General features: G+C 38.3%; 1 protein-coding gene across 1 annotated transcript in view; it reads left to right on the top strand.

Annotated features, from left to right (window-relative positions):
* The window catches only part of LOC309614571 (uncharacterized protein), a gene marked incomplete at its 5' end in the record, with an annotated part of 295,377 nt that extends 286,497 nt beyond the window's left edge, over positions 1-8,880 (top strand). Inside the window, one exon of the transcript XR_014236263.1 lies at positions 7,556-8,880. The remainder of the gene's footprint in view (positions 1-7,555) is intronic.
* Between the last annotated feature and the right edge of the window lie 10,207 nt (positions 8,881-19,087).

The following is a 19,087-nucleotide window of genomic DNA, read 5'->3' as shown; positions in this document are numbered from 1 at the left end:
TTTGCTGTTTCTCCTTTCTGACCAACTTGTACCTTCTCCTTTTTATTCTGAAAAACTTACTACTTCCTCTTGTCCTCACTGTTCTTATTTTTTGTCCTCTTTGTTTCTTTCTTTTTTTTTTTTTTTATTATTTTTGGCTGCATTGGGTCTTCGGTGCTGCGCGCGGGCTTTCTCTAGTTGTGGTGAGCGGGGGCTACTCTTCATTGCGGTGTGCGGGCTTCTCATCGCGGTGGCTTCTCTTGTTGAGGAGCATAGGCTCTAGGCGCGCGGGCTTCAGTAGTTGTGGCACACGGGCTCAGTAGTTGTGGCTCACAGGCTCTAGAGTGCAGGCTCAGTAGTTGTGGTGCACGGGCTTAGTTGCTCCGTGGCATGTGGGATCTTCTCGGACCAAGGCTCAAACCCGTGTCCCCTGCATTGGCAGGTGGATTCTTAACCACTGCACCACCAGGGAAGCCCCTCATTGTTTCTTGATATCTCTGTTCTCCCCAGGTAGCCTGGGAAAGGGCACAGAGCAATGACAGGCAGCTCTTGTCTACACACTAAGAAATGTTCCCGCATTTCTAAAGAGACAGGTAAGACATGTGGAGCTGAGATTAGGAAAGGCAGTAGGGATAGTTCATAACCACTGGTCTGCCATGCCTTTGACCCATGGACATTCCTGAAGTCTGTTGGGGCCAACAGAACCATGGGCACAGAAATGCCATCAGCTTTTTCTAGCTTGCCCCTCAAACTGAAACAAATCCTGCTGCTTACACAGTCCTGTAACAAGTCTTAGTTCTATTTTTCCAAAGGCAACATTACCATCAGGCTTTAAATTATGACTCTGGTCCTTGCTTACCAAAGAAACCAAAGTGAAGGAAAAGTCAAGCCATGCACTAGCCACTCACAGTTATGTGTTTTATCACTCACTGTAAGAGCAGTGATTGTCACTCTCTCCACCATGCATTCAGCTTTCAGTGAGAACCTCTAAAGTGCCTGATACCATACTAGTGCTGTGGGCATGAGCTGACATAGTAATGAGGGAAACTGCCCGACGTTACAACACACCAAGGCTATGAATCAAGTTTCTCCTCACTCAGAGGAAGATAAGGTAATTATTAAATGACTAGCTTAACAGGTGCATCTATATTTATTTATTTTCTTACCTAATTTTTTATAACAACCACAATGTAAAGTAGGTATTGTAGTCCCATATCTGACGCTCAGAGGAATAAGGACATTTTTCCTACATCACACAGCTAGTAAGTGACCCAGGTCTGTCTGCCCCCAAAGCTGTTGTTCTCTGTGCTATAGTTCTGAGCTGCTCTCAATGTGATCCTTGGACCCTGTCCATACAACTTTGGAAAAGTTGCTTAATCTCTCCATACCTCAGTTTCCACTTCTGAAAAATGGGCGTAAGAACATCACCTACCTCATTGAGCTGTTGAGATAATCGGATGAGTTAATGTATAACAGTGCCTCGCATGTAGTAAAAACCTTAAACGAGTTAGCTCTCACTGCTAACTAAGGAAGATAGAGCACTACAAATACAACTGCACAAAGGCAAGGAACTGCATGACATACTCAGGTAAGAAGAAGTCACTTGACGCAACTGGACCCCTATGTCGAGAGGTGACAAAGGAGCATGAAAAGAAAAGTGGATTTGGGCCAGACCGCGTAGAGCCTTCAGCTGGTTGGTGCCCACAGGCTATAAAATAATCAATCAAGCAATGGAAGAGATTGTATTCACCTTCAATTGCCCAGAATTGTGCAGAATTCTGTAGAAAAATGATAGAATTATTAGACACCATTCTCATATTAATATAGAGGACAAATTGGCCAAACTGTCTGATGTAAGCAGCCAACCTACGCATGAGTGTATAATTCAAGAACTGACTTACACAAATGAAACAAAGACAAATCCTAGAATGTCATCACAATACTAGTGACAAAAATCAGTAATGAAACACCTGAGCAATCTTTCTCAAGTCCTGGAACCATACAATATCAAGGACAAAAGGAACATTAAGAGAGAAACATCAAATCCCATTTTTCACTTTATAGAGGATAGAATTAAAATGCAGAGAGAAGCTTGCCTGAGGTCTCAAAAATTCTAATGGCCCATCTGGGATCAGAATGCAGATGTCTTAATCACTGTAAAGTAAAGCTTATAAATAGAGAAAAGAATTAAATGAAGCCAAAGTCTTTATTCTCTATGCTAGATGTGATGTCATTATTATTACTTAAATATTTTAGCAAAATATTTAACACTTCAAAGGACCACAAAAATAATAAATTTATCTATATACATGAATACATAAATACTATATTTATTGAATGATGAAAATGTTCACCCCTCCCCCTAAATGTTAGGACCACTATGTTCCAAATGTGTGCCAATAATATTACAGCTACCGAGATTTAGCGTGGATAGTGCAAATGTATACCTACCCCCAGACAAAGACCCCAAAGTCTTTGTGTTTTGTGATATACTAAAAGAAGCATTCAACTAAGAATCATAACCTAGGATCTGAAATGACAAGAGAAGGAAAGAACTCACTCTGCCTAGGGTGGGGTAGGGAGGGGAGGAGAGGGGCTAGCTCTGTCACTAATCAGCTGTAGGACTTTGAGTAATACACATTTCCTCACTGCTCAGATGTAGTAGCTAAATAGAGTGCTCACAAACACAAGATCTAAATAGGGCTGAAGAGAGAAAGAGGAGGGAAGGAAGAAAGGAAGGAAGGAAGGAGGGAAGAAAGAAAGAAAGGAAGGGAGGAAGTAAAGCTAACAAGTAACGGATAGAGAGGTGTTGAAAATATACTTTCACCAAATGAGACTTCCTCCTTTTAACTGGAAAGATTCAAAAGAATAAAAAGGGGAAAACTTACAAAAAATAAAAATAAATAGGGCTGCCAGCTGTAACAAAGACAAAACAAACCTAACAACTCACATAGTACACTCAGTTAAATTTGAATTTCAGATAAACAACATATAATTTTTTTAGTATCTGACTGTCTCCTGCAATATTTGGGATGTATGTTTACTAAAAAAAAAAATGTATTGCTTATCTGAAATTCAAATCTAATGAGGGTTCTGCACTTTTCATGGCAATCTAGTTGTGCAGTCGGACTGCCTGTTTCAAACATGGTTCTGAGGCTTATTGGCTGTGTGACATTAGACAGATTCTTAAAATCTCAGTGCTTCCTTTCAAAAAAAAATATGTAGAGGAAATATTAACAGCAACTACTTCAAAAGATTATTATAAGTGCAAAATGAGAAAATATTTACAAAATGTTTAGGGCAGTGGCTGAGTCATGACATGCACTCAACAAATTGTTGCTGTTATTGATGCTGTTGTTGTAATAATTGGGGGAAACTAGGTGATTTCTGAGAGGCGTTAAACCTTGTGTTTCTCCCAATAGCATCTCTGAGAAGCATTACATTTGAGTATCAAAGACATAACTTCTATAAATAACATCTGAGTGTGACAATATAGGGCAGAAACAGTTTAGTATGTGACTGGCAAATTGGCCTTTTCTTTTCATTTAAGGATACCTACAAATAAAAAGGTGAAACACACAAGAAATAGCACTTTCCAATGAAAAGGTCTCACAGTGCAATGTTAGGTGAGTTTAAAGCAATTCAAGAAAAGATTTGCTAAATGGCACCTTGGCCTCTTTCTCATGGCTGTATACCGAAGAAGTCAAAGCAAGCCCAGTGTTTCTGAGTAAAGTAATTAGGTTGGTCTCGCTCCCAGAGGATTAACTCAGCTCCCAACAGATTATGGCAGCCACCTTTCATTTCCACAAACAGACGCCATCATCACACTGATTTCAATTAGAGAAATGAAGCTCTATTGACTTGTGCTAGACACAAGGAGACGTAGCAGACAGATAACAAACTGGATTACAGCATTAATCTTATGGTCATGGCATCAGAAAGATTTTTAACTGCATTACCTCTCTCCCATAGGAATAACAGAGAAGATTTTTTACCCTCCTATTGCAAGAAGTTTAATCTTTACACAAGGTGATGGGTTGATACATAAATTGAGACTGAAGTCAAGCCTCCCTCACTTCCTGAGAGGTATTATGTTTCTAGCTGGATTTTGGCTGGAGTTGTGTCTACCAGCGACCACACCCCCAAATACTGGTCCTGACCAAATCTCCAGGTGAAAAGGAAACCTCAGGTAAATTGCCTGGATATCCACCTAAAAAACACCAATGAGACAGGTTGACAAAATTATACAGACAAGATAGAAAAAACCTCATGCTAACAGTTAATAGCCCATGACATTAACGAATGGGGGTACAGGAATATTTAGAATGTCTAATCTTCTCATGCCTCTTTTCCTTTCTTGTTGTTTAAAATCTCCCTGTTTAGCAGTGTGATTCGCCCTTCGCATCAGGCCCTGTTTGAGTTGAATTACCAGACATGGCCCACCTTTCCCTGAATAATGCATAAATCCATAGGTTCCTCCATTTAAGATTTTCCTAAGGCATCATGGCCCAAACCCCAAATACCAGGTTGCATCTCAATGTCTGCCCAGGCCTAGGATAATGCCATCTAGACTCCAACCTCCTAGTTACCATGGGAAGAAGAAATAGTGAAAGAATGTAAAAGGCTATCGAAAATCTTAATATCAAGTGAATTTTTAAAAGCTCTAACCCCATCAAAGCGCAAAATCAACAGAACGAAAAGGTAACTTATGGAATGGAAGAAAATATTTGCAAATCATATATCTGATAAGCAGAGCAGTTATTATCTAGAATACATAAGGAAATCCTACAACTTTACAACCAAAGACAAATAACCTGATTTAAAAATGCACAAAGGGCTTGAATAGACATTTCTCCAAAGGAGATACACAAATGGCCAACAGTAATCACTAATTATTAGGAAAATGCAAATCAAAACCACAATGAGATATAATTTCACACTCAATATGATGGCTACTATCAAAAAACAGAAAATAACAAATGTTGGCAAAACGTGGAGAAATTGGAACTCTTGTGCATGGCTGGTGGGAATGTAAATTTATAAAATCACTGTTTAAAACAGTATGGTGGTTCCTCAAAAATTTCAACACTGAATTATCATATGATCTAGCAATTCCACTTCTAGGTATATCCCCAAATAATTGAAAGAAGGGTCTCAAAGAGATATTTGCACACCCATGTTCATAGCAGCATTATTCACAATAGCCAAAAAGGTGGAAGCAAACCAAGGGTCCATCAATGGATGAATAAACAAAATGTTGTATATACATACAATGGAATATAATTTAGCCTTAAAAAGATGGAAATGTTGACATATGCTCTAACATGTATGAAACTTAAGGACATTATACTAAGTGAAATAAGCCAGTCACACACACACACAAAAAATACTACTTGATTCCACTTATATGAGGTACCCACAGTTCTCAAATTCATAGAGACAAAAAAGTAGAATGGTTGTTACCAGGGGAGTGGGGAATGGGGAGTTGTTTAATGGATACAGAGTTTCAGTTTTGCAAGATGAAAAGAGTTCTCAGGCTTGGATACTTAAAAATGGTTAAGATGGTAACATTTATGTTATGTGTATTTTACCACAGTTAAGCATGTTTTAGAAAGGCTCTAACTCATGCACCCTCTGCAGGGGCGATACCACCACCAAGGGTACAAAAACTGGTCTTAAGGAAGAGAAGTGAAAAAAGATTCTCACCTTTTTATGTGCAAAGCGTAGATAAACATAATGTTCATAGACAAATACACAGTATATCTGTGGTTTTAAAATCCTGTGGGGATGATTAGAAGTAAAAAGTGTCTAACAAGGCTCCTTTGGGGGCCAATAATGAAAAAATACTGAGAAACTCTCCACTAAACTATCATCCATGTTCCAGTTTCCAGCTCCAAAATATTTACAAGAGATCTCTGCCCACTTCAGACACTTGGCCATGACCAAAGTCAGAATCCTCTTCTACCACCAATATTTATCAAGCAGCAAGTGTGTCAACAGTTATGTGTCAGACCCTGGATTGTGCTGAGAGGAAAAATAACATTAAACAATAAGAAAGTGGTCATGGCAAGTCCTACTAAATCAAACCTTCAATGGCCCCTAAACACAGTACACAACTGTAAAACCCAAGCACAAGTCCATAAATCACCTACCCCAATATAATTAGACTAATTTCTCCCCAGTCATATTCTTTGTACCTCCTATTACCTGTGATTACAAATCCCTACCTTCCCATGACTTATTCCTTAACAAATGAATGCCACTGAAACTTTTACAAGCCAGCTCAAATATTATCTTCTCAGGAAAGCAAAGTTAGTCACTCCTTCCTCTGTGGTCCCAAGCCACTGTATAGACACATCCACTGGGTGTTGTGCATTTTTTTAATCACTCTGTTAATGATATGCTCACCTGTCTCATAAACAGGGCTCTTTTAAGGCAGAGAGTGTGCATTATGTTGCCTATTTGAAGCACTGAGCATAATATACAGATTGCTGATGGATAAATTAATCAATGAGTGAAAGTATAAGAAGAGGGGGTTATTATTTTTTGATTTAGAGGACATCAGATTTTATGGAGAAAGGAGCATTTGGATTTGAGTGTAAAACTGTCTTAACTTCCAAAATATGCCATTAAAAATGATTCTGAAATCCCCTCTGGGTCATCAAACTAATACTTAAGGTAAAAAAAATTCAGAAATTACAGACATATTCAGTGAAGCAGGGAAGAAAATCAACTCTTCTCTCTACCCAGAAGCAACCATCATTAATATTTTAGACATGTTTTCTTTTAGCCTTGTACTAAGCATTTTTCTCTTTATAATTGAGATAATATAATTTGATAATCTACTTTCCTTATTTAATGCTATATCATAAGTATTTTCATTATAATTAACAAGCATTATAAATATAATTACTAATGATTGCATTCTATTCCTTCACATAAATATATATCATGATTTACATACTCATTTTCATAGTACTGGATTTTTAGGTGGTTTCCAGTTTCTTGCTCTCATAAATAATGCACATATTTGTTCATAAATATTTATTACCATTTCTGATTATTTCCTTGGGATGCATTCCTAGAAATAGAAATAGTGGGTAAAATGGTGTTAGAATGTGAAGGCTTTTGAGAAATAATGCCCAAGTATTTCATAGAAAGTTGGTAGCAATTTATGCTCCCACCAGCAATGTGAGAGGTTTATGTTTGATAGCATCTTGGCAAGCACTCGATAATACCAGCATTATTATTAAATTATCTTTATCTTCTCTTTCCTTTTTCACTGAAACAAATCTGTCATTAGGTCCAGCTGTTTCTTATTGTAAAATGCTGCTACATTTCTCCCCTTCCTTTCGATTTTCAAGTTGCTGTCCTAAACCAGATTCTCAATTATTTTACACATACGAATATGCCAAAATCTCTCACTCAAGTGTATCTCCCTCATATCGATGCTGTTACTATATAACTTCAGAGTTAACGTCAACCTATTCTAAGTCCCTTTGCCTAGTCAGTATCGCATAAGCTCAAGTTCAATTGTGCTTTGATTGATCCAAATGAATTACGTTTGTTTTCTCAGGGCAAGAACCACTCATATAACGATTGTTTCAACCAACATCTGATGAGCACGTATTATGTGCCAGACACTATACTAAGACCAGAGCTACAAGGAGAAGAGGCACAGTCGAAGCATCTGAAGATCAAGTGGAGTTGAAGAAGAGTCAGTAAACAGACAAAAATAATACAGACCGATAGAGGCTTTGGGAGGAAGAATCAGTGGCAGAAAGGAGGGGAAACTATTATCATCTAGGGAGGCCCGGAAAGACTTCATGGGGAAAGCAACATCTAGGCACAAACCTATGGTTGCAGGTAAGAATTTAGTGAGGCAAAGCCATTTGTTATGGACTTTGTACTTGTGCCCACCCCTCAATTCTTATCTTGAAATCCTAGACCTCAATGTGATAGAATTAGGAGGCAGGGCCTTTGAGAGGTCATAAGGTCATGAGGATGGAACTCTTATGAATGGGATTAGTGCCCTGAGATAGAAGAGCTGGCTTCTTAGTTCTCTCTCTCTGCCATGTGAGGACACAGAAAGAAAGTTGCCTTCTGTAAACCAGGAAGAGGGCCCTCACCAAGAACCCAATCATGCTGTCACCTGAACGTGAGTATTCCAGCCTCCAGACTATGAGAAATAAATGATTGTTAATAAAGCCACTCAGTTTATGGTATTCTGTTACAGCAGCCAGAACTACTAAGATACGATTCCAGACAGAAGCACAAGCAGGTGTAAAGACACAGAGGTAAGAGAGGGGGAATGTGAAAAGACAAGCCATAGAGTGACAAAAAGCATTTGCACAACATCTACTTTATAAATGACTTGTAGACAAAGGACATTAGGTAAAAAGTAAGGAAAAACTGTATAAAGTATGGACTTTAGTTAAATAATAATGGGTCAGTATTGGCTTCTTAATTGTAACAAATGTAAATTTGTTTTACATTTTAAAATTTTGTAAGAAATTTAAAATTTTGTAAGAAAACACAGGATAATTCCTATATGAAATTGGGAGAGGAAAAGATTTCCTGAACAAGACATTTAAAATACAAGTCATAAAAGAAAACATTGATAAAATTACTACATCAAAATTTTAAAATTTTGAACGAGAAATCACCATAAACAAATGTTAACACAAGCTAAACACTGAGTGATAATATTTGAAACATAAAACAAATAAAGGATTAGGTTGCAAAATATTTAAAGAATGCCCTTAAACCCACTAGAAATGAACAAAAATGTTCACTTTTTCAATAAATTAGGATAAAGTGTTTGTTTAATAAATAAAAGATTATAAAGTCCCTAGTATTATTCCCCTCAGGAAAGTCATATTCAAATTCGACCCTTATTTTTAACAAAAATAATTCTGTTACAAACTTTATTCTACAATTTATTCTATAATTCTGTTTTTCTTTTAAATAAAATTATAATTTTTTTTTGAAAAAGAAAGACAAGAACAAACAAATCAACAGAAAAATAGCAAAGAATGTTGTAATGGTTTAATTTTGTCTTAACTTGGCTAGATTATAGTTTCCAGTTAAATGCCAGTCTAACTGCTGTTGTGAAGGCATTTTTTAGATGTGATTAATGTTTAAATCAGTAAACCTTGAGTAAAGCAGATGACCCTCCATGGTGTGGGTGGGCCTCATCCAATCAACTGAAGGTTTAACAGCAAAGACTGAGTTTTATCAAGGAAGAAAGAATTCTGCCTCCAGATTGCTGCATAGAAATTCTCCCTCAGTTTCTAACCCTTGAATTTAAGACTGCAATATCATTTCTTACCTGACTCTCCAGCCTGCCAGCTTGCTGTATGGATTTCAGATTTGTCAGTCCCTACAATCACACGAGCCAATTCCTTAAAATATTTATCTCGATCCATCAATCGATAGAATATATGTATATTGCTACATTATATATATTTATAATGTTATGATATACATATATTATAATATATATTTATATATGTATGTGTATACATATATATTTCTATAAAGATAAACAATTTGGTCAGGCTAGAAATGTATATGTTGATAATTCAGGCATTCCACATTTAGGGATATAATCTAGAGAAATTCTCAGACAGTAACTAAAGGAGATACACAGAAAATTGTTCACTGTAGCACCGTTTGTACCAACAAAAAGAAAAAAGGAGAGAAAAAAAGACAACCTAAAAGTCCATCAACAAAGGAACATATACACTGTGGCTTTTCAGATAGAATACAATAGCTATTACAAAGGGAACCATGGATCTATATGTAACAGCAGAAACAATAAAAGATAAAAGAAAAATACAAGTGGTATATACAGTTTGATATCATGTGTATATTTTTAATACATAGAATTTCAAATGCCATGAGTAAATACCTGCATGTATAATAAATAGTTTTAAAAGCATAAATTGGAAGAATGAACAACAACTGTGTGGCTTCTTGCCTCTGATGAAGGAAGGAAGGAAGAAGGAAGGGAAAGGAAACAAAGAGAACCTGAATGGAATTTCAACTAAATTTACATTCTTCTTTGTCAAAGCCTGAAGCATGTATAAAAATGTTAAGATTTGTTAATAACAGGATGAGAAGTACAAAAATGTTTGTCATAGACACTATAATTTTCTGTATATTCAAATCTTTTATAATTAAAAAAGTAATGTTAGTACTCCAGTGAGAGAGGAAGGTGGCATGGGGGTAGTGCAACATTAATCGAAAAGTGGACAGGAATGGCCAGCCAATCAGCCATACTGACCTTAACACAGAAGGTAAGAGAGAGGGAGCAGTGAAATTGTGTGTCCTGGATTTCTGGTTCAGGTGAGTATGCAGGAGGAGGTACCATTCACTGAGAGAGGATTGGAGGAGGTGAAGTGAGCTTGAAGTGATGAGAATCTTCTATGGTACTGGTCATAATGTGAGGTACGTTACAGACACTCACTAAGACTTGCTATTTCAAAAACCACCCACATCCTCCTTCTTTCTAGGTATTTGGGAATATTTGGTCTACGTACTCATCACAGGCCAAGTCAACTAGGTAAATAAGAACAGGGGAAGCATTCTCACATAATCTAACACAGATATATAGACAAAAGATTCCAAGTGAATCTTATTCTGAACTTTAACAACACCCTGGAGAACATAGCTATTACATTTCAAGTGGCAGAATATGGCTCCCCTTTTTAAAAAATCAATAGATTCTCTGGAGGAAAGCAGTAAATGACTTCCTTTTTAGAATTTTATCAGTAGCTTTCCCGTTATACAGGCACAGTCTATAAAACCATAGCCGAAGATAATATGGCTGAAAAGAAAGTCAACAGTAATACAGAACAACAGCTTTTCTCATACTTGACACGTTTGAGACATTTGCCATCTGTTGTTAGAACTCCCTTCAAATTGAACCCAGCTGCCATAGAGCCTCGGTGACCAAAATGACCTCTCCCTTGGGCCTCACCTTGTTTCTCTTTATCCACTGCTAGGTGCCAACCAGAAATAATTAACACGACATTTATCATAACAGGTTGTAATTATTTGTTTTCATGCCCTTTTTTTAACTTTTTATTTTATATTGGAGTATAGTTGATTAACAGTGTTGTGTTGGTTTCAGGTGTACAGCAGAGTGATTCAGTTATACATGTACATATGTCAATTCTTTTTCAAATCCTTTTCCCATTTAGGTGGTCACATAATATTGAGCAGAGTTCCCTGTGCTATACAGTAGGCCCTTGTTGGTTATCCATTTTTGTTTTATTTTTATTTATTTATTTGTTTGCTGATTTATTTATTTATTTTTGGCTGTGTTGGGTCTTCACAGCTGCGCGCGGGCTTTCTCTAGTTGCGGCGAGCGGGAGCTACTCTTTGTTGTGGTGTGTGGGCTTCTCATTGCGGTGGCTTCTCTTGTTGCAGAGCACGGACTCTAGGCACGCAGACTTCAGTAGTTGCAGCACACAGGCTTCAGTAGTGGCAGCGCATCGGCTCAGTAGTTGTGGCACGCGGGCTCAGTAGTTGCGGCTTGTGAGCTCTAGAGTGTGGGCTCAGGAGTTGCGGTGCATCAGCTCAGTAGTTGTGGCACATGGGCTCTGGCCTCACCACTAACCCCATGACCAGCCAAGTGGGCACCATCTGGTGTCAGCAAAATCAACTACAATCCCCAAACCAAGCAATGCACAACTTCATTCTATTGACGAAGACTCATGTCTTTATCAGAGTATCTACAATGTAAACTCTTTAAATGTGACAACCAAGAAGTTGCCTGGCCCAGAAAATTACAATCCCAAAACCATTTCACATAAGTAAAAGTATTTTACATCCAGACATTTAAGTACTAAGTAAACCCTACTAAGTAAACATTTTAAAAAATTAAAAAATGTCTTTTGAAGGGGCTTCAAGTTATTGCCTACATGCGCCCTTTCCACTTCTCAGTCTAGCCATATGTGAGACCACGTGTGTAGTCCTAACCTTCACTCCTAACACTGAGGACAGTGTCTGATACCTAGAAGGTATCCAAGAGGATGTGATGAATTAATTAATTAAACAATCAATATTCAGTATCTGTTCACCCTTCAGTGTTAGAATATCCACTAGCAGGACTTCCCTGGTGGTCCAGTGGCTAAGACTCTGCACTCCCACTGCAGGGGGCCCAGGTTCAATCCCTGGTCCGGGAACTAGATCCCACATGCCACAACTAAGAATTTGCATGCCAAAACTAAAAAAAAAAAGATCTCACATCCCACAGCGAAGACCCGGCGCAGACAAGTAAATAAATAAGTGCTTTAAAAAAAATTTAAAAAAAAGAATATCCACCAGTTCCTGTTATAGCCCATATTACTGTAGCACAACTCTGATTGCTAAAATCTTCTAAAAATTAAATACCTATTGGTCTTCTTGACTCTCCCAAACATGGACATATTCTGGTCTATTTTATGGACAGATATCATTACAAAGCATGGAACTCAACCATGAGTCCTAACTCAGGAAACACAGAGACCCTACTTGATAACATTTGAATTGTGAGCACACTAGCTGACCTTCCTTATTGCCTTGACCTTGACCTTTGCACACACATATTTGGTGGCAAGGGGGAGGAAAATATGCACGTGTTTTCCAGTCAGACCTACTATTTGAAAAAGAAGAAAAGTTTCTTAGCAAGTAGTGGAAGGAGAACACAAAATCAACACTCCTCTTACTCCATATACAGTAGGGAAGATAAAGAACACTAACACTGATGGAAGACCTATTACATGCCAGCTGCTTTACCCCATCATCTCCCTGAATTCTGAACTACTCTTGAGCCACATACTATTGACTCCATTTTAAAGGGGAGCCATTAGGACTCAGAGAAATTGAGAATTTTATTAAAGTCAGACAAAGAGAGAGTAGGGTGCCCAGCATCTGTATCCAGGTCTGCCTGGAACCCTGCCCACCTATGATGTTCGCTGGATTCAATGTAATTGGTATCAATGTGTATTATTCAACCTGACACCCAACTCACTTACCGACACTACACCCTGAGAAGGCAGGAAAGAGGTATGTTTTAAATTATTTCCGTAATGAGATTCGAAAGTCAGAGGATTTAGAGAGAAGACCATCAACAGATTTCAGGGAGATTGTCAAATACTACATATCTGTGCCAGGTTATAGAGGCTAGTAGTGGCTTTCAATCCCAACATGTCTATAAAAAAGACACACAGTGCCAACTACTATTTAAATTATTATTAAATCTATTACTTAAAGGGGCTTGCTGTAGCACTGATTCTCAGGAAAAGAGATCACCAACGGGATGACATTTTTTTAAAGTCTTTGGTGATTTAGATATGCCTCCCTAAGGAGCCTGCCTCTTGACAGCCTTTGAGAATCACTGAAAGGGAAGTAAGAAGGTTGTTTTATCATTTTGTTTTGTTGTTGATGTCATTGTTGTTGTCTCCCTGAGAAGAAAGATCAACCGGGTTAAATCATATCACAGAAATCAAATGAATGATCTACTTTTAAACTCATTCCACTCACTGTATTTCCTATACATAATGCTGTATCTAATACTATTACACCCTGTCCTACTCAAAGTGAGGGCCATTGATGAGAAGCAACAGCACCAGCTGGAGCTTGTTAGAAATGCAGAATCTCAGACCCCACTCCCTTCCTATTGGTTCAGAACTTGCGTTTTAACCAGATCCACAGGTGATTCTTAAACATTTCAGCTTTTGAGAAGTCCTCAGAAGGGCTTGTAGTGTGTAGTGGTCCACACTACACCTAAATACTCCCCCATCTCTCCCTATTAGTCTCAAGTGAGCATCCCTCATATGTATTCCCACAGCAATTCACAAGCTCCTCATCACACGTGTAGGGCACTGTGTTGAAACTGTATGATTAAAGATCTCCCTTTTAGACGTAAGCTCTATCAAGACAAAATCAGTGCCTTCCATGCTCACCACTGTGATTGTTGGCACCTAACAATGCCTGGCACAAAAAGTTTTCAGTAAATATTTAGGAATCCCACAGGAGTGTGAGCTTCTCAAGGTCAAGAACCACATATAAGTATTTGTGCACCTCTAAAACCTACAACGTTCTGGCATATAATAAATGCTCAATTTGTGTTGATCTCCTGAATATGTGCCTGATGCATCCCAGAGAATGGAATGGACTGAAAGCATGCCCGTTGTGTTAAATGTCACATTTGTCAAGCCTTCTCTGATGTCTTCCTGTCCTGATTAAGTGCCAATTTCCCTGTGTCTTTACATCTTGTTGCTTATTAATAATAACAGCAATAAACACTTGAATAGTTCTTCTCAGTCTGTAAAGTAACTTTATCTTCACAATTTCATTAATTCTTAGATTGACACAAAGAAATAGTGTTCTTGATACTTAAGCTGTGAAGTTCCACTAACACCTTGATAGTTAAAGAGTCAGATTCAAAACTGTGTGTGATTTTCCCAATGTCACAAAGCTGTTCGGTGACAGGGTCGGGATATGTCTTAGATCTTCTGGTCCGGTGCTCTCTCCACTCTACTACCCTGATTATTGTAATCAGATGGCATCTGATCTTTTAGGAAAGTTACTCAGATATTTGCTGAGACATGGTTTTAGTTTATGTCTTTGTTATAACTATTTCATCCAGCTATGCATACTGTCATTACTTAAAAGAAATGCATCTGTTTGGTCTGCAGTAAGTGCCTTCTTCAGCTATGCATTCATTTATTTATTCAATCATTCATTTATCCAACAACTTTTCATTGACTTCTTTGGACAGTGCCAGCCCAAGAGTGATCATTCAATATTTGGGTTTTGTTTGTTTTTTGTTTGGCTGTTTTTAATTATTTGTTTGTTTGTTTTGGCTGCGCCGGGTCTTCATTACGGCATGCGGGATCTTTAGCTGCGGCAATGCAGACTTCTTAGTTGCGGCATGCGAACTCCTAGTTGCAGCACGCATGTGGGATCTAGTTCCCCGACTAGGGATCCAACACAGGCCCCCTGCATTGGGAGCGTGAAGTCTTACCCACTGGACCACCAGGGAAGTCCCTCAGTATTTGTTTAATCGAACTGATTAGCTTCCTTTGATCAATATTGATGATATGGGTCTCTGAGATCCACTGATAAAATAACCACACTGCTAAATGAAAATTATAAAGTCATCGAACATTAGAGCTGGCAGATGCCTTTAGAGATTACCTCCTCTAACCCCCACTTCCGGCAGATGAAGAGGCTGAGCATCAGAGAGGAAGAGTGACGTGCCTGACTTCACATTACAAAATGTTTTATGTAGCTTTTCCTGTAGGGACCTGAATTATCTGTCTGATATGCTTGCATTGATCACAAGCCAGGTTGTTGACAGATCCCCACTTAACTTGGGCGTAGAATCAAATAATTTCAAAATACCCCAAAGCCCCCATATAACAGTCAGATGCCTTCTAAAGCTTGCAGCTGACAATGTACTCATATTGCTGATCCTAAGAGAAATTTGGAATGACTGGGATGGACTGCCACATATAAATATTCATGATACAAACTCATCAAGCCTTGAACAAGAACATATGTGAATAATTAACAAGGTGGTGATTTGTAGTATCATGGTAATAGATAACCTGGCTCCTAATAAGAGGCTAACTGAAGCTGTTTTCCCTTTTACAAGGCAACAAGAAATTCAAGACAGTAAATTGTAGTGTTTGTTATCACTTTAGTGATATAGTTTTGGAAGTTGAATCCTCAAGAAACAGTTTTTCTTCTAAAGTAGTGACTCATTATTGCTAGAGCTGTATTTGACATAATACATTCTAAGCTTTTAGAGAAAGTGACACAAAGGCATAATAATGCAGTGTATTCACTAATTCCTGTTATTAATATTGTTCTTTTCCTTCTTTTCCACAGTACATTTAAGAAAAAGTAACACTGACTCTTTTTGCTGTTTGATTCAGTTTTGAAACTCTTTTTGCCGTTTGATTCAGGGTTACTTTCAGCTTGCCTCTGTGATTTCACCTGACATCTTCATTTTAATCTCCCATCTGTAGGCTGTGATCTGTATCTTCACCAAGAGGCAGCAAGCAAGGAGAAGCAGCAAAGGCAAGAGACTTAGTATTCCTCCCCCAGCTGCTTTTCCTTAAGAACAAAAATTCCCTCCACCTTTTCCACCTTATAAAGAAGAAAATCTGAGAAACAGTTTCATGTGCATCCTATAAAGGTATGGTCCAATATCTATCTCTATCTCTCTATCTCCCTCCACCCTTCTCAGAAAAAAAACAATAAAAAACAAAAAAGAAAAGGCTACTTTTTTCTCTTACAAGAAAATGACGACTTTGGAAAGACTTTTGAAACCATCAACTTTTAAAGCTAAATACATGTCTACCCTATGACCCTGCAATTCCATTCCTTGGGATAGATAAATGAATATATTTGTCTACCAAATGAGAAGGACAAGAATTTCATAGCAGTTTTATTCATAATTGCTGAAACCTAGCCCAACACAAATGTCTATCTAGAGTGGATAAACTGCAGAGTATTAATAAAGTGGAATACTATGCAACAATAAAAGAGAACATCTGCTACCAGCAATATCACAGTTGAATCTCACAGACTTAGCAATGCAGGAGTGAAAGAAGCTAGCCACAAAAGAGTAATCACCATATGATTTAATTATAGGAAATTCACAAACAGGAGAAACTAAAATGTGATGATAAAAGTCAGATGATTGGTTTACCTGATCTTGGGGTGAGAGAGGAACAGTGTAGGTATGACCCTAGAAAGCAGCATGAGGGATCCCTCTGGAGTGCTGAAAATATTATATATATATAGTATATATATACATGTATCTGTATTTACATATACATGTAAAAATCCTTGATTTGTACACTTAAGATTTGTGTATGTATCTACACCTCAGTAAACATTCTGCTTAAATGATAATTGGCCCTTTCCTCCCAGCAGCGGGAAATTTCTGGAATTACGTATACAGTAGTGTTTCTAGTCTATTGTTCTTTCCCGTAGCAACCATCCACTTTGGGTTATCCACATTTTTTTTCATAGGGGAGTTCCTCTTAGGAAAGCATGTATCCTGACCACAACAAAATATTTTGAAATAAAAATTGAAACACAACCACAACAAAATATTTTGAAAGAAAAATTGAAACACAACAAAAACATTTTAACAAAATTTTAAACGAAATCGTTTTCATTATACACGCAAATTCAGGGCAGATGTGTTCAGAGGAATAACCCAAGTCCACCCACCACTAGAAGAAAAGTAAAACTGAATAAGGATTTCTGAAATATTGTAATGATTTCTCCCCCTGGCTTCTAGTCAAAACTGGCAACAGGAATACAGAAACGCCATGAGAAAATGCTCTCTGGGTACACATGACTAGAATTCTCAGACGGTGCTGGGTGACTGCGGAAATTTGACACAGCTTTGAAGTCTAGGAGTACCACTTGTGGGGAAGAGATGAAGCCCAATTAGGGGTGACCCATTCTATCCTTTCGTATACACATGTCTTATCTCATTTAACACCTTTACTATCAGCAGCGTTACAAAGTAAGGCTTATAGACATTAAGCAACTTCCTCCCTAAAGGCAAACAGCTTTTTGGTTGGGGCCAATTGGAGTCCTCACTGTCTAACGCCCAGCTTCTGTGGCATGCCTCTTCTAATCTGACTGCTTGGCTTTCTTCATGTTGCTTCTAGACTAAAATACTTGGGAACAGGCTTATAGATTACTTAAATTAGTCATGGCAGGCTTTTCCCAAATAAAGCGTGTGTAATCTTCTCTTTTTTTTTAGTCTATCTTGATGAAAAACATTGCGACTTTATCCTATCATAAATCAGACGGAACTAAAAGTGATCCATTATATTTCACACAACCATTTTATCATTTATCTTGCTGCCCTAATTTGTCCCGCCTGAAAATTTTGGAGGTCAGTTAATGGTCATGATCCCTGGCTTCAACCGTACTTACTGCCCTCAGGTACCTGTTCAAGGTACATCCTGGTAACCAGGGAGTGCACGCCTGATTTCAACCAACAGCTTGTCCCTGTTAACTGGCTCTGTGCTCTTGACATCGGAACCTAATAGAACCACATTCTGGAAACCAGCTTCCACCTCCCAGTGCCCACTCCCCTTCAGACTCTACTCTCCAGCCAAACTTGCCATTTTTTCACATATAGCCTCCCAATGTGTTCTACAGGTATCAGAATTTCGGAGAAATATGTTGTGTGTTGAAAGTCTTAGAGGGAAACAATGCCTGAAAGAACTAGCAAACTGCTAGCCTTGCCAGGTTTTTCTTGACTCTCCATCAGTCTTTCTCAAGAAAGCTACGGTGCACTGGTTACCCAGACAGACCTGGGACAGTCTAATCAGGTTCTGTTGTCTCACGGTCTGTTTGCAATTGGAGATGCTTCTTTAGAGCATCATAAGTAGAGCATCACAAGCTCCTGAGGTTGCAAAAGACTGCACATCATGGGCACTCAAAGGGTATTTGCTGCCTTTATCTGTCCAAATAAGAATCATGGAACTCTTTATAAGTCTGAGTGTGTTAACCAAAGCCATAGTTTACAGACGTAGGGTAGCTGTAGATAATTTGGATGCATTTTGATATTAACAAAACTTTTTTTATTAAATAGCATAAGTAGAAACTGAAGGTTCTAGTTATTAAAATGGGAAGGGCTGGGCCATATAATAGGAACTCCTGCCCACTTAGAAATGTTGAGGAAAAGCTTGTTACCTTCTCTCCCCCTCTCACACATGCCTCTGTCCAGGGAAGATTAATGGCCAGGTGAACAAGTAGCTCAGCCTCTTTTCTCTGTGGCCGCTGTCTTGTGATAAGGTCACTGGAGCAGGGATTCTTTGCTCTGCGCCCGGTGGACGAAGTCAGTTCAGGAGGAAACGCTGGAAGCCCATTTTGGTCTTGGGCCCGAGGCATACGTCCCAATGTACGTTTGCCAACCATAAAGTTTACGAGAAAATGTATTATGTGTGTGTATGTACATTGGACATATATTCCAGATATCCAACAAGTTCAGATAATGCTAGAGAACAAAGAATAAATACTCCTACCACTTGGCTTAAGAGCTAAACGCTACCCATACAATTTCAGTTCTTTG

This window comes from Balaenoptera borealis (genome assembly GCF_965194805.1).
Source record: "Balaenoptera borealis genome assembly, chromosome: 17".
NCBI classification, from domain to species: Eukaryota; Metazoa; Chordata; class Mammalia; order Artiodactyla; family Balaenopteridae; genus Balaenoptera; species Balaenoptera borealis.
The sequence above is the reverse complement of the archived record's forward strand: the minus strand, read 5'-3'. Positions and strand labels throughout refer to the sequence as shown.